Below are 15,038 nucleotides of genomic sequence, written 5' to 3' on the forward strand. Positions count from 1 at the left end.
TGGCTCGCCCACTGGCTGGCTGACTGACTGACCGACTGACTGCATGTACTGATGTCTCGCCCACTGGCTGGCTGACTGACTGACCGACTGACTGCATGTACTGATGTCTCGCCCACTGGTTGGCTGACTGACTGACCAACTGACTGCATGTACTGATGTATCGCCCACTGACTGACTGACTGACTGCATGTACTGATGGCTCGCCCACTGGCTGGCTGACTGACTGACTGACTGCATGTACTGATGTATCGCCCACTGACTGACTGACTGACTGTATGTACTGATGTCTCGCCCACTGGCTGACTGACTGACTGCATGTACTGATGGCTCGCCCACTGTATGGCTGACTGACTGACTGACTGCATGTACTGATGTCTCGCCAACTGGTTGGCTGACTGACTGACCAACTGACTGCATGTACTGATGTATCACGCACTGGCTGACTGACTGACTGCATGTACTGATGGCTCGCCCACTGGCTGTCTGACTGACTGCATGTACTGATGGCTCGCCCACTGTCTGGCTGACTGACTGCATGTACTGATGGCTCGCCCACTGGCTGGCTGACTAACTGACTGACTGCATGTACTGATGTCTCACCCACTGGTTGGCTGACTGACTGACCAACTGACTGCATGTACTGATGTATCGCCCACTGACTGACTGACTGCATGTACTGATGTCTCGCCCACTGGCTGGCTGACTGGCTGACTGACTGACTGACTGCATGTACTGATGTCTCGCCCACTGGCTGGCTGACTGACTGACTGACTGCATGTACTGATGTCTCGCCCACTGGCTGACTGACTGCATGTACTGATGTCTCGCCCACTGGTTAGCTGACTGACTGACCAACTGACTGCATGTACTGATGTCTCCTCCACTGGCTGGCTGGCTGACTGACTGACTGCATGTACTGATGTCTCGCCCACTGGTTGGCTGACTGACTGACTGACTGCATGTACTGATGTCTCGCCCACTGACTGACTGACTGACTGACTGCATGTACTGATGTCTCGCCCAATGACTGACTGACTGACTAACTGACTGCATGTACTGATGTATTGCCCACTGACTGACTGACTGACTGACTGCATGTACTGATGTCTCGCCCACTGGCTGGCTGACTGACTGACTGCATGTACTGATGTCTCACCCACTGGCTGGCTGACTGACTGACTGCATGTACTGATGTCTCGCCCACTGGCTGGCTGACTGACTGACTGACTGCATGTACTGATGTCTCGCCCACTGGCTGGCTGACTGACTGACTGACTGCATGTACTGATGTCTCGCCCACTGGCTGACTGACTAACTGCATGTACTGATCTCTCGCCCACTGGCTGGCTGACTGACTGACTGCATGTACTGATGGCTCGCCCACTGGCTGGCTGACTGACTGACTGACTGCATGTACTGATGGCTCGCCCACTGGTTGGCTGACTGACTGACCAACTGACTGCATGTACTGATGTATTGCCCACTGATTGACTGACTGACTGACTGCATGTACTGATGTCTCGCCCACTGGCTGGCTGACTGACTGACTGCATGTACTGATGTCTCACCCACTGGCTGGCTGACTGACTGACTGACTGCATGTACTGATGTCTCCCCCACTGGCTGGCTGGCTGACTGACTGACTGCATGTACTGATGTCTCGCACACTGGCTGGCTGACTGACTGACTGACTGACTGCATGTACTGATGTCTCGCACACTGGCTGGCTGACTGACTGACTGACTGACTGACTGACTGACTGTATGTACTGATGTATCGCCCACTGACTGCATGTACTGATGGCTCGCCCACTGGCTGGCTGACTGACTGACTGACTGCATGTACTGATGGCTCGCCCACTGGCTGGCTGACTGACTGACCGACTGACTGCATGTACTGATGTCTCGCCCACTGGCTGGCTGACTGACTGACCGACTGACTGCATGTACTGATGTCTCGCCCACTGGTTGGCTGACTGACTGACCAACTGACTGCATGTACTGATGTATCGCCCACTGACTGACTGACTGACTGCATGTACTGATGGCTCGCCCACTGGCTGGCTGACTGACTGACTGACTGCATGTACTGATGTATCGCCCACTGACTGACTGACTGACTGTATGTACTGATGTCTCGCCCACTGGCTGACTGACTGACTGCATGTACTGATGGCTCGCCCACTGTATGGCTGACTGACTGACTGACTGCATGTACTGATGTCTCGCCAACTGGTTGGCTGACTGACTGACCAACTGACTGCATGTACTGATGTATCACGCACTGGCTGACTGACTGACTGCATGTACTGATGGCTCGCCCACTGGCTGTCTGACTGACTGCATGTACTGATGGCTCGCCCACTGTCTGGCTGACTGACTGCATGTACTGATGGCTCGCCCACTGGCTGGCTGACTAACTGACTGACTGCATGTACTGATGTCTCACCCACTGGTTGGCTGACTGACTGACCAACTGACTGCATGTACTGATGTATCGCCCACTGACTGACTGACTGCATGTACTGATGTCTCGCCCACTGGCTGGCTGACTGGCTGACTGACTGACTGACTGCATGTACTGATGTCTCGCCCACTGGCTGGCTGACTGGCTGACTGACTGCATGTACTGATGTCTCGCCCACTGGCTGACTGACTGCATGTACTGATGTCTCGCCCACTGGTTAGCTGACTGACTGACCAACTGACTGCATGTACTGATGTCTCCTCCACTGGCTGGCTGGCTGACTGACTGACTGCATGTACTGATGTCTCGCCCACTGGTTGGCTGACTGACTGACTGACTGCATGTACTGATGTCTCGCCCACTGACTGACTGACTGACTGACTGCATGTACTGATGTCTCGCCCAATGACTGACTGACTGACTAACTGACTGCATGTACTGATGTATTGCCCACTGACTGACTGACTGACTGACTGCATGTACTGATGTCTCGCCCACTGGCTGACTGACTATCTGCATGTACTGATCTCTCGCCCACTGGCTGGCTGACTGACTGACTGCATGTACTGATGGCTCGCCCACTGGCTGGCTGACTGACTGACTGCATGTACTGATGGCTCGCCCACTGGCTGGCTGACTGACTGACCAACTGACTGCATGTACTGATGTATCGCCCACTGACTGACTGACTGACTGCATGTACTGATGTCTTGCCCAGTTGCTGCTGACTGACTGACTGCATGTACTGATGTCTCGCCCACTGGCTGCTGACTGACTGACTGCATGTACTGATGTCTCGCCCACTGGCTGGCTGACTGACTGACTGACTGCATGTACTGATGTATCGCCCACTGACTGACTGACTGACCAACTGACTGCATGTACTGATGTATCGCCCACTGACTGACCAACTGACTGCATGTACTGATTTATCGCCCACTGGCTGGCTGACTGACTGACTGACTGCATGTACTGATCTCTCACCCACTGGCTGGCTGACTGACTGACTGACTGCATGTACTGATGTCTCGCCCACTGGCTGGCTGACTGACTGACTGACTGCATGTACTGATGTCTTGCCCACTGGTTGGCTGACTGACTAACTGACTGATTACATGCACTGATGTCTCGCCTATTGGCTGTGCCATGACAAAACAACAGCAACACAGATGGGAAGAATAGGAGACTAACAGTATGAGCTACGAGAAACTGTAAGGAAGTCAAGAAATGTTGCACTTTCAGGATGTGGTGACGTGTCGGTGACATGAGCTCTGATGCTGCTAAATGTTTGAAGCTTGGAGATGTTAAAGATGATTGTTCCCCTTAATGCTGTTGTCACATCAGGAACACTGAAAACATGACTTTTTCATTCAGAATGGGAGGGGCTGGATGTTTGTGTTGTCAATCACAAAAAAACACGCAGCATTAGCATTAAAACTGCAAAGTTAATAATATTAAAAACTGGGTATCTTCATGACTTTACCACACCAACACATATTAGACAAATTCATTATTTTCTGTTTTGTGAGGCGCAGAGCTGCTTCACATAAATAATAATGATACCAGGAAGTTAGTGTGTGTTTTACTCTCCAGTAGTTTTTGTTTTTACGACTGTGTCGATTTGTTCATAGAACAGTTTACTGTGTACCTAAGAACAGCAGAATGTTAGAAAGTGACATTATATTTCATAGCTGGTCAGAGACATCGTTTATTTCCACTGGATTAAAGGACAAAAGTCATTACTTCTTTGGCAACCTGCGCCACCTACAGGAAGTGCATATAAAGCAGGCAGAAGGAGAAACGTTCATGTGGAATATCTTCATGAAATGACCTTTGGTGGCTGGATTTCTGTTTTATGTGGAGGAACACTGCTGACAGATGATAATATTTATCCTCAGTTCCCCTGAGGGGGTTTTCCCAAGGGATCAATAAAATTCTGTCTAATCTCATCTAATGTAATTTTATAAAGTGTTCATTATTTATGTTTATATATTTCAAGGTGAATACTTAACAATGTGAATAATTTGATTGGAAATGTACTTACTGATATGTTAAATCTCAGTTATTAAGATGTTTTGAGTATTGATGTTAAATACACATTTATATATATATATATATATATATATATATATATATATATATATATATATATATATATATATATATATTTAAATCTCATACCATATATGCAAAACTGAGGTTTTTTCCAACATTCCTGAATAGCATTTGAGCTGCAGGATCAAAGTATGAAAGCATTAGTGACATTGTCATTTTTAACACTACAACTGTGTGCTGGATTTAGATTAAGAATGACACATAAAAACACAGCACAAAACAGGAATACTGTCCACACCTATCAAGAAAATGTCAACCATTTTTTAACATATATATATAGAAAATTTGAACCTTTATTTAACAAATGTCCCACAGATTCCATTTGCCAAACCGCAGACAGAAAGGAACCCGGGACCTTCTCACTCTGAGGTAACAGTGCTAACCACTGAGCCAATAATTCAGCAGATGTATGAGAAAATGATTATGTGTATTCACATGAACATTTAGTCGTGCTGTTATGCAGATGTGCTGCCACTGAGGTCAGATCAAAGGTCAACATATGTGACTGGGTTTGGGACGTTTGTATACTGATGAAAATAATGAGGACTTTTACACGTTTCTCCTCAAATAGTTTAATATGTAAATATTAGCAAACAATTTTAACATACAGTATCTGAAAACCGAGAGAGAGAGAGAGAGAGAGAGAGAGAGAGAGAGAGAGAGAGAGAGGGGGGGGGGAGAAGATGAAGGGACTAGAGAAGAAAAGGGGTCATTACTGCTGCTTTCTTATGGAAATGGTAATGAAGTGGGACATGCGGTTTGAGACAATGGGAGGCTGCAGGCGGGCCGAGCGTCGCTGTGTAAACTGCTTCCTGTTAGGGAGCCATTTAGCCCTCACTTTTACTGACTAACAAGCCGACTACAAAGAGGCGTCCCCCATCAAAGCTGGAGGTCTGTGCTGTCCGCCGAGGCCTGACAGGCTTTTCCCAGGCTGCACCGGGACTGCGTTATAACGGGCCGAGTCGGACCATCAGCTGGTTGATGTAATGTGCGTTTCACCACCTTCTCATTTGCTGGTTCAGCTGAACAGTTTTTAAGAGTGATCTGGATGACAGCGTTTCAAATGAACATCAAAACTGTTCACAAGGGAATTCTGCTGAATTCAGTGTACGATAACAATAAAGACCTAAAGGAACTGATTTAAACTGAACTGAATAAATCATTCATAGCATAAATGATTCATCTTCAATTTTGAGGTTATGACGTATCATTTTGGTGATGTTTAGAAAGATGTTTATTTGGGCTGTAATAATACACTTTCTACACAATATGATACAGCTATCGTGAATTGATACATATCACAATATGTAATTACATTGTTATTCACACCAATGATGCAGAAAGTAACCAGTCATCTATACTTCAGTTATTATGAAGTATAAATTATAATCCTTGGTGCCATTTTTTTCTTATTTGCACATTTTACAAATCATTTATGATTCTTGTGCAAGAGATTGTTATTTGTTCTGTGGAACAGTTGACATTGTATTAAAATACTCGTTTCCACCCTGGGTCTTTATAAAGACTGACTGACCTCTTCCCTGACCACCAGACAACTGTTCAGCTCACATTTAATGTTTATTTGATACGATACGATACAATAAGATACGATGCGATATGATACGATATGATACAGTATCATATGATATGATATGATACAATTCGATGCGATATGATACAGTATCATATGATATGATATGATACAATTCGATGCGATATGATACAGTATGATATATAATACGATATGATATGATACAATGCGATATGATATGTTATCATATACCTATAAATGATACGCCGATATGATTGGATAAAACACTAAAGAATAAATAGCAATACACCCTTTCGCGGACGGGTAATATTTTTCATACCACCTGAGTAATCAGCCAATCCGGACAGCAGAGCGGCGCCACAACGAAGAGGCGTGGTCAGAGGAACTGTGAAATACTGGTGAGTCACTATTAATAATTTCTTACGTGTCCAACCTCGTAGGTTGATCGTTAAAATTAAATTTGTTAGTTCTAAAAGCCATCATAATTATTTATAGGAAAACGTTCTATTTTTTTCTACTAAGGTTTGAACTTTAAGTGTTTACATAGGAGAGAAAAGTGAGAAAATGTTAATGCCTGTTTGAAAAATGTATAAAGTGTGTAGTGAAGGGTTTTACAGCCTTAAAACATCTATAATAATTGTAAAAAATAACACTGACTACTTCGCTGATTTCGCCTATTGTGGGTTATTTTTAGAACGTAACTGCCTTTCGCGGCCTCGCAGTTTCGCAGATTTGTTTTTGTGCAATTTTGCATGCTTCTTCTTTACAGCGCATTGTGTTCTGCATCCTTATCAGGTGGGCAATTGCTCTCACTGCCTCCAATTCGCTTACTGAGTCTGCGGGCTCGTAAGCACCGCAGCGGGCCACTCACACCGCCCCCCTGTCTGCTGTGCCGAGCTGCGTGCAGCACCAGGTCCAGAGACTACGCTCACTGTTTTGATGTGCAGCACCTGCTGCATGGTCTCGGTAACCACAGCCGCAGAGCTCCATGGCCATGACATGGATTCTTTGCGGGTCCCACATCCGTACCCCTGGAGGCAGTGAGCGAAGGGAGAGCACGCGCATTGTGTTTATTATCATTTATAGGTATATGATAAAATCGTTATCAAGTTGTTTTACCAATGAATATGGCTTTATACACCCTAAAGAAAACCTTTGGCCTCAGAAAACCTTTGGCCTCAGGGTGTATGATTTTCTTCAGGGTGTATAAAGCCATATTCATTGGTAAAACAACTTGATAACTGATAATACAATATGATACAATATGATATGATACAATATGATATGATACAATATGATATGATACAATATGATATGATACGATATGATCCGATATATGATATGATACGATATGATGCGATATAATACAATACGATATGATACAATATGATATGATACGATATGATATGATACAATATGATATGATACAATACGATATGATACGATACGATATGATATGATATATGATATGATATGATGCGATATGATACAATACGATATGATACGATATATGATACAATACGATATGATACAATATGATATGATACAATACGATATGATACAATGTGATATGATCTGATATGATATGATAGGATACAATATGATATGATACAATATAATATGATACAATACAATATGATATGATACCCCCTTTTTGTCTCATTAGGAAATTTTTCTTGGACTCGTGCTGCTTTCAGAGTACAATAAAAAAACAATCAGCATAGTAGACTAATACACAGACAACATGGTACAAATAACAGATAACAGCAAACCCCCCCCAATAAGCGCAAGGCATGAATCCACACTGCCCTCACCCTGTGTTTACAGTGTGATTCGGGTGGGTTCGGGTGGGTTCGTGACTGACATTGATTGATGCACCGACTTCGATGTCTTAAAAAGGAACAATATCATTTAATTAGGAAAAGATTCAAATTTTGCTTCAGCTCTGAAATGAGCAGATGAGGCTGGAGTGCATTAAATGCTGAGCTCAAATCAACAAATAAATCCGTGCGTAGGCTTTGGGGTCCTCTAAGGCTTTGGGGTCCTCTAAGTGCTTGACAGAACCCCTCACACACCTACAGGCAAACTGCAGTGGGTCAAGGGCTGAACTGGTCTGTAACTTGATGCTGATGGATCAGACCTTTGAACAGATTATGACATAAAGGATACAATGTACCAAAAAAGTACTGTTAGACCCACACTGAACAGAAGGGGGCAGTCTTCTGAGCTCAGAGGGGTGCTGTGGAGTGGGGGTGGGGGGTGGGGGGTGTCTGTGCTGTGGAAAAAAAGACCTCGGCAGGATGGAAGAGGCGGTAAGGGAGATGAGGAGGAGGGCCGTATGTATTGTCTTTTAATGAGAAGCTTTGAAGTGGTCCCACTGTTTGTACACCTGGGTCACTGTGCCTGCATTCAGATTGACTGTCTGCTGCTGCCAGGGGGGCTGGGGGAGCACGCGGCATATTCCAGGTAAGGTAACACTCTTCACTCAGCTGCTGCTGCCTGGCGTGGGAAGGCTGTAAAAGGAGCCCCCATTGTTTACCCCTTCTAGTTTATGGTGTGCTGGGATCCCCCCCCCCCCGGTGCTGCTGGGCCTCCAGACTGGATGCAGATGCTGGCTGACTCTCTGCAGCCCATCGAGGTGTAACTCACATCGACTGTACATCCTTCTGTGAGCAAGAAGTGAATGTGAATAACCAGAGCAAGTACATCTGGCATTAAAAACTCATTTCACCCAAATTCCAAATTTCATCTCACCATGTCATTGAGGTCCTTCAGACTTTTTTTTGAGCAAATGCTTCAGGGGAGCATTAGCATGGCTAAAACCTTTCAGCTTCTGGGGGAGTGGAGCCCCCCCTCAGAACCCCTAATTACAGCCCTCTTAACCCCCTCCCACTTTAAGCATTTTTAAATGTAGATGTAAATTAATATTCAAAGTTTTCAGCTAGTTGACAGTAGGGCTGTACAATATGGTCAAATTATCGTATCTCAATATTATCATATCAATATTATATATGATATGACTATGAGTTGACACAAAGTGCAGCAACAGTGAACATTAAACCTTAAACCAAACAGTAATAATTCCACACTCATTTTGCACTCATCATAAGGTTAGGATACTGTGCCCTCCAAAAGTATTGGAACACTTGGAATTTCACACATTTTAATTTGTTTATGCCATTTTAAATACAAGAGATACAAAAATAAATAAATAAATAAATAAATAAGATATTTAAAAATAAATCCTTCAGAGAGCAAACTTACACAGTTTTAATACAGAACAGAGGAAGAATAAATTACTTGTATTTCTTTCAGCCTGAGCATCTTCACGTTGTATCTCATGAAACAATAGCTGCCTGCTTGTTTAAAATCACTGTGAAAACACATATAAGGCAACCCAAATTAAAGGAGAAATGCCACTTTTAGCAACCTGGACCTCATTTCTGGCATAAAATAATATCGTTTACTCACCAACATAACTTTGGTGTCACTTGGAGTCCGTGAATCAAACATTTTTCTTCTTCTTCTACAGTGGATTAGGACTTTTTGTGGTACACAGCACCAACTACTGGACAGGAGGAACCTAGCAGTTAATGTGACACTGATTTCAAAATGCAGCGGTGCTGTGACATATCAATCATCTGTGTCCAATCAGATTTCACTGGAGCCAAGTGAAACCCTGGCCTCCGCTCTAGCTCTAACCATGCAAGTGTTCAACATTTGACATTTCCTGTTTCACTGCGGACTCAAAATTGGGCACTTCTTGTTTCAGTGTGAACTTGCCACTGAGTTCCCACAAGATCTCATCTGTCAATCCAGGAAGTGTCGATCCAGGAAGTGTTCAACATTTAACATTTCCTGTTTCACTGTGGACTCAAAATTTGGCACTTCCTGTTTGGGATTCCCTGTACTATGAGCGAGCTTTGTGCTGCTGTGTGGCGCTTCGCTCATATAACATATTATCTCAGCATAATGCTAAACTTTTTTATGGGATATCATTGTTTAATTTTATAAATGTTCTTTTTCATGGGAAAAAACACTGCTACATTAATAAAGACATGTAACAGTAATATAAGCACATCCAGGAAAGTTGCAGCCTATAGTAACTGTAGCAAACTGGCATGTGAGGGTTATAGTTGCCCACAAATGTGTCTGAGCGTGCAGTTTGATGACATAATGCACAGGGTTTATACCATGTGACATATGCAAAAACAACTGTACTACGCCTGTAGTATAACTTTAGCACAACCTTGTGGCTCTGTAAAACCTCTAGGTGATGTTTCAGCATGTATGATGTTACAGACTCTGCAGAAATGCACGTTAGGATGTTCCCTTTTTCTGTTTGTATCATCTGCTATTCCTGCCCTCCTTCTGAAGTTCTGTTTGTCTTGTTAGTCTTGTGAGGCTGGGTGTGGCTGACCTGCAATCAATCATCTATTCTGGTACAGTTTAAAAGACCTGCTTATTCATCCACTCCTTGCTATTTTGTTGACTAACCTCCTGTGCTGGCCACGCCCAGCCTTTTCTACCATTTTGCTCATGTCAAGCATTCAGACCTGCTGGTTCTCCACCCACGTCTGATACACTTGGGACTGTTTGGACAGATCCCTAGCTTTTGGACTCTGAGTCTTCTGTTTTTGGTTAGGGGAGGTGATGGTGTAGTGCAGGGGTATTCAAGTCGTTCCAGAAAGGGCTTAGAAGGTGCAGGTTTTCTTTGTAACCATCCATTCCACCAGGTGATTTCACTAATTAACTGATTCCATCTCCTCAAAGTGACGTTAATCAGTGAAATCACCTGCTGGAGTGGGTGTTTGCAAAGAAAACCTGCACCCTCTGGGCCCTTTCTGGAAAAAGTTGAATACCCCTGGTCTAGTGGTTAAGCATTGGGCTTGAGACCAGAGGATCTTCAGTTCAAACCCAAGCCTGACCGTAAAATCACTAAGGGCCCTTGGGCAAGGTCCTTAATCCCCTAGTTGCTCCCGGTGTGTAGTGAGCACCTTGTGTGGCAGCACCCTGACATTGGGGTGAATGTGAGGTATTTTTGTAAAGAACTTTGAGCATCTGATGAAGATGGAAAAGCGCTATATATGTGCTATATAAGTGCCATTTACCATTTCATTCAAATAAAATCACTCATTTCACCTCGTGTGGTTGTCTGAATTTTGGGTCCGATTTAGTTATCTGCATAACAATGCAAGGGATGAATGAAGCCTGTCAAAGTTTGCAATGGAGAACAATTAATTTTCAAATATGTATCTTCCCATGATAAAAAAGACGGTGTCATAATGATGGAATATTGCAGTTCATCAAGAACACTCTCATGGACCTTCTAAATATTCCAAAGTATGGACAAGATTTCATCACCCTTGACCTTCCGGCATGCATATCCATGAAAGCGAGACTGGAATTATACCCTCATTGAATAATAATAATAATAATAATAATAATAATAATTCAATAATAATATGACCCCTTTAAGGTCAGTGTATTGGTTTGAGGAAACTAAGAATATCCTGTTTTAGCAATAAAAGAACGGAAAACCAGACAGACAGACATCACTGTCGAGGTTTAATGGGTTCTTTGTCATGTTTGTGAGTAGGACTGCTGCTAAACAAACAAACAAACAAACACCAGTCACAATAAAAGCATAACCTCCTCTGCAGAGATAACACCAGTTTCTGTGTGAAATATTGTTGAGTCTAACATTTTCCAGCACCTCCAGCGTGAGGAGCTGTGGTGCCCCCTGAGGACTGTCATCTTTATTTTTGTCATTTTATTAACTGCTTTTCCCTCTGTGGGTCATTTTTATTATGAGTGCCTGTGATGTCGGCGGTCGGCTATTATTAGTCGTCGATATTCTTAAGGTGATGAACAAGAAGAGCTTAGTGATCACGCATCAGAAGGTGATGCCACATTGTGTGAACATCTCATTTTAATTGTGCATTTATAGAGAGGAAGTGGTGGAGGAGGAAGAGGGTGATGAAGCGACACGTTCACTGTCTTTGGGTAAATAATGATGCTGGCTGCACCTATCATTAATCCTCTGCCTTTAACACTTACTGTTTGTCAGTGGAAAGTGGCCTGGCTCCTTTTGATCTCCTGCCCATTGAGGCCTCACCCACCCGAGTCATCGCACAGACACTGAGGAGGTTATAAAACGTCTTCCTGAGCAGACGGCCCGGCCACCCCAAAGTCATGATTAATATCTGCTAATATTTGCTGATGTCTCTCACAGTTTCCCAGCACAGCCAGAGCGGATGGTCCTTCATGTCAAAATGAGACGGGTTCGAGTGTGAGCTCACGACTGTGCGTGCGTGCACGTGCACACAGCTGGAAGGTGCAGTGAGGAGATTTAACAGTGTTTTCTCACACGTGGGTGTCTGCTGACCTCAGCTGCACATATTTACATCTGACAACACTGAAAAAATAGACAAAAATAAAGTAAAATAAAGTCAGAAAATCTTATTTATAAATTAATGAAACATCAAATGACAAGGATCTATTTTAGGTGTTATATAAAACAAATAATGAATGTTTTTTATTTGTGCAATGGATACGAATATTTCATGAGGTGAAAGTTGGAATGTTCCATCGTTCGTTGAATGGAACATTTGATAATGGAATATTCCTATACAGTATTCACCATCATCCTTGGGGAGGTGTATCTTGGAGAGATGTATCTTGGGGCAAGACTATGGACTACGGAGACTATGGATTCTCTGAATGCTTGTTGACACCTGTGGCTAATTTAGAGTCATCAATTAGTCCAATCTGCAGGAGGGAAACCAGAATACCTGGAAGAATGCCACACAGACACGGGGAAAAGATGCAAATTCACCAAGGCCTCAGTTGGAACGGCACCTCCATGCTTTCATTTGCAAGTGCAAACTATTGCACCGCTACACCAGCTAGCAAAAGGCTTCAGCAAACATGCACAATAAATACTCGCCGTCTGTGATCAGTTTGGTTCATGCTCAGTGTTAGATTAGTCATTAATTATGACCATTTGTAGGCGCGACTGTTAGCATTAGCAGAGCTACAGCTGCAGTCACAGTCAGACATGTTTTCACTCAGCACATATTTATGTTATTCTGTTATGAAGTGACACTTTAATGACTAAAGTTAATCTTACACAGTAGCTAAAAGGCATCTCTGCACCGTTTCCCTTCACTCAGCTGGGAGGAGAAGATGTGTTTGGAAAGTCGGCTGTCATCCATCCTGCGACGTGACGACTCGCTGAAGCCGGTCCCTGATGATGATGCACTTGATGCTCTGGAGTTTGGCTTCAGCCAGGATGCTGATGTTGGTACGGTCGCTGACCCACCTGATGTGGAGGATACGTGTTACTGTCATATGTTATTGGTGTTTCTGCACAAATAACACCACATCAAATTCCTTGTATGTGAGAACTTGGCAATAAATTTGATTCTGATTCTGATTATATGTGCAGCAACATTATTTATATGCATGTTGCAGTACCTTGAGTTATTAAACAGTGTGGTGGTCAAGTGGTTAGTGTACTTGCTTTGAATGCAGAAGGTTCCTGGTTCAAACCCCACCCCTGCCACATTTCTCCATAATGTGGAGTTGGGTCAGGAAGGGCATCCGGTGTAAAACTTGTGCCAATTTAACATGCAGATCCACCTCGGCTTTGCTGTGACGAACCCAAGTGCAAGACAAGGGAGCAGCTGAAGGGACTTACTGGTTCCAGAACCTGAAGGTATTAGTGTTTTTTTTCGTGCACTCTAAACTAAATACCACAGTCGTCTTGCTGTTTAACAGTATTTATTATAGTTTTGGTAACTTTGGGGTGAACTATAAAGTGTTGTGTTGGTTCAAAAACAACTAAAGTAAACATGGTATTCACACAAGTATGAAAATAATTGAAGACAGAAAACCCTAATACTTGCTTTTCAGCAGTAAACTGATAAATGAAGACACACGCAGCAAAAATGTTTTTGTGTTTTTCTTCCCACAGCGCTCCTTAAATCTCAGTCCAAGCTGAGCCTCCTGTCGTTAGCATGCCAAAGGACCCTGAGGTCTGCTGTGGGGCACCAGGGGCAGAAACGGGGGTAATTACTAACCCTGCTAATTCTTTTTATCCTTTTCAAAGGGACGAGTGATTAGAAGAGGAAAGTTTAGATTTCCTGAACTTGAAGTGGAAACCAAAAAAGTGACAGACGAAGCTCAGGGTGCAATCCACATCAGAGCTGTGTGTGTGTGTGTGTGTGTGTGTGTGTGTGTGTGTGTGTGTGTGTGTGTGTGTGTGTGTGTGTGTGTGTGTGTGTGTGTGTGTGTGTGTGTGTGTGTGTGTGTGTGTGTGTGTGTGTATGAGGTGGTTGCTGCTCTCTTCTTCACGCGTTGATTTAAATACAGTGACTCTTTATTGATGAGTTTGATGTCTGGGCAGGTTTCTAACTGTTTTACTGTTTCACTGCCCACAAAAGTACAACACAGTACTTATTTAATTTGTCTGTGTGCGAATACTGATGCTGTAGTTCTTTTACGTAACATTATAGATACATGTAAGATGACGATCCAATGAATAAGTTGAATTTCATTCATTTATCTCAACATAAACAGGTGCATCTACACCATTAGAACAAGTTGTTGTAATAATCTGGAAAAGCAAACTGGAAAATTAAAAGGCACAGAATCTGTAAAGAAAGTTAACCTGCAGGAAATCTGGAGTCAGGATTGGCTTTTTCTAAAGGAAAACACTGGAAATATATATATATATATATATATATATATATATATATATATATATATATATATATATATATATATATATATAAATATATATAAATGTTTTTTTCTCCCACAGTGACATATGACTTCTTCAAACATTTCTATCAGTTTCTCAAATAAATAAATAAAGAGCCTAATCCACTGATCTTGATGA

The sequence above is a fragment of the Thalassophryne amazonica genome, chromosome 20 (genome assembly GCF_902500255.1).
Source record: "Thalassophryne amazonica chromosome 20, fThaAma1.1, whole genome shotgun sequence".
In the NCBI taxonomy this organism is placed as follows: domain Eukaryota; kingdom Metazoa; phylum Chordata; class Actinopteri; order Batrachoidiformes; family Batrachoididae; genus Thalassophryne; species Thalassophryne amazonica.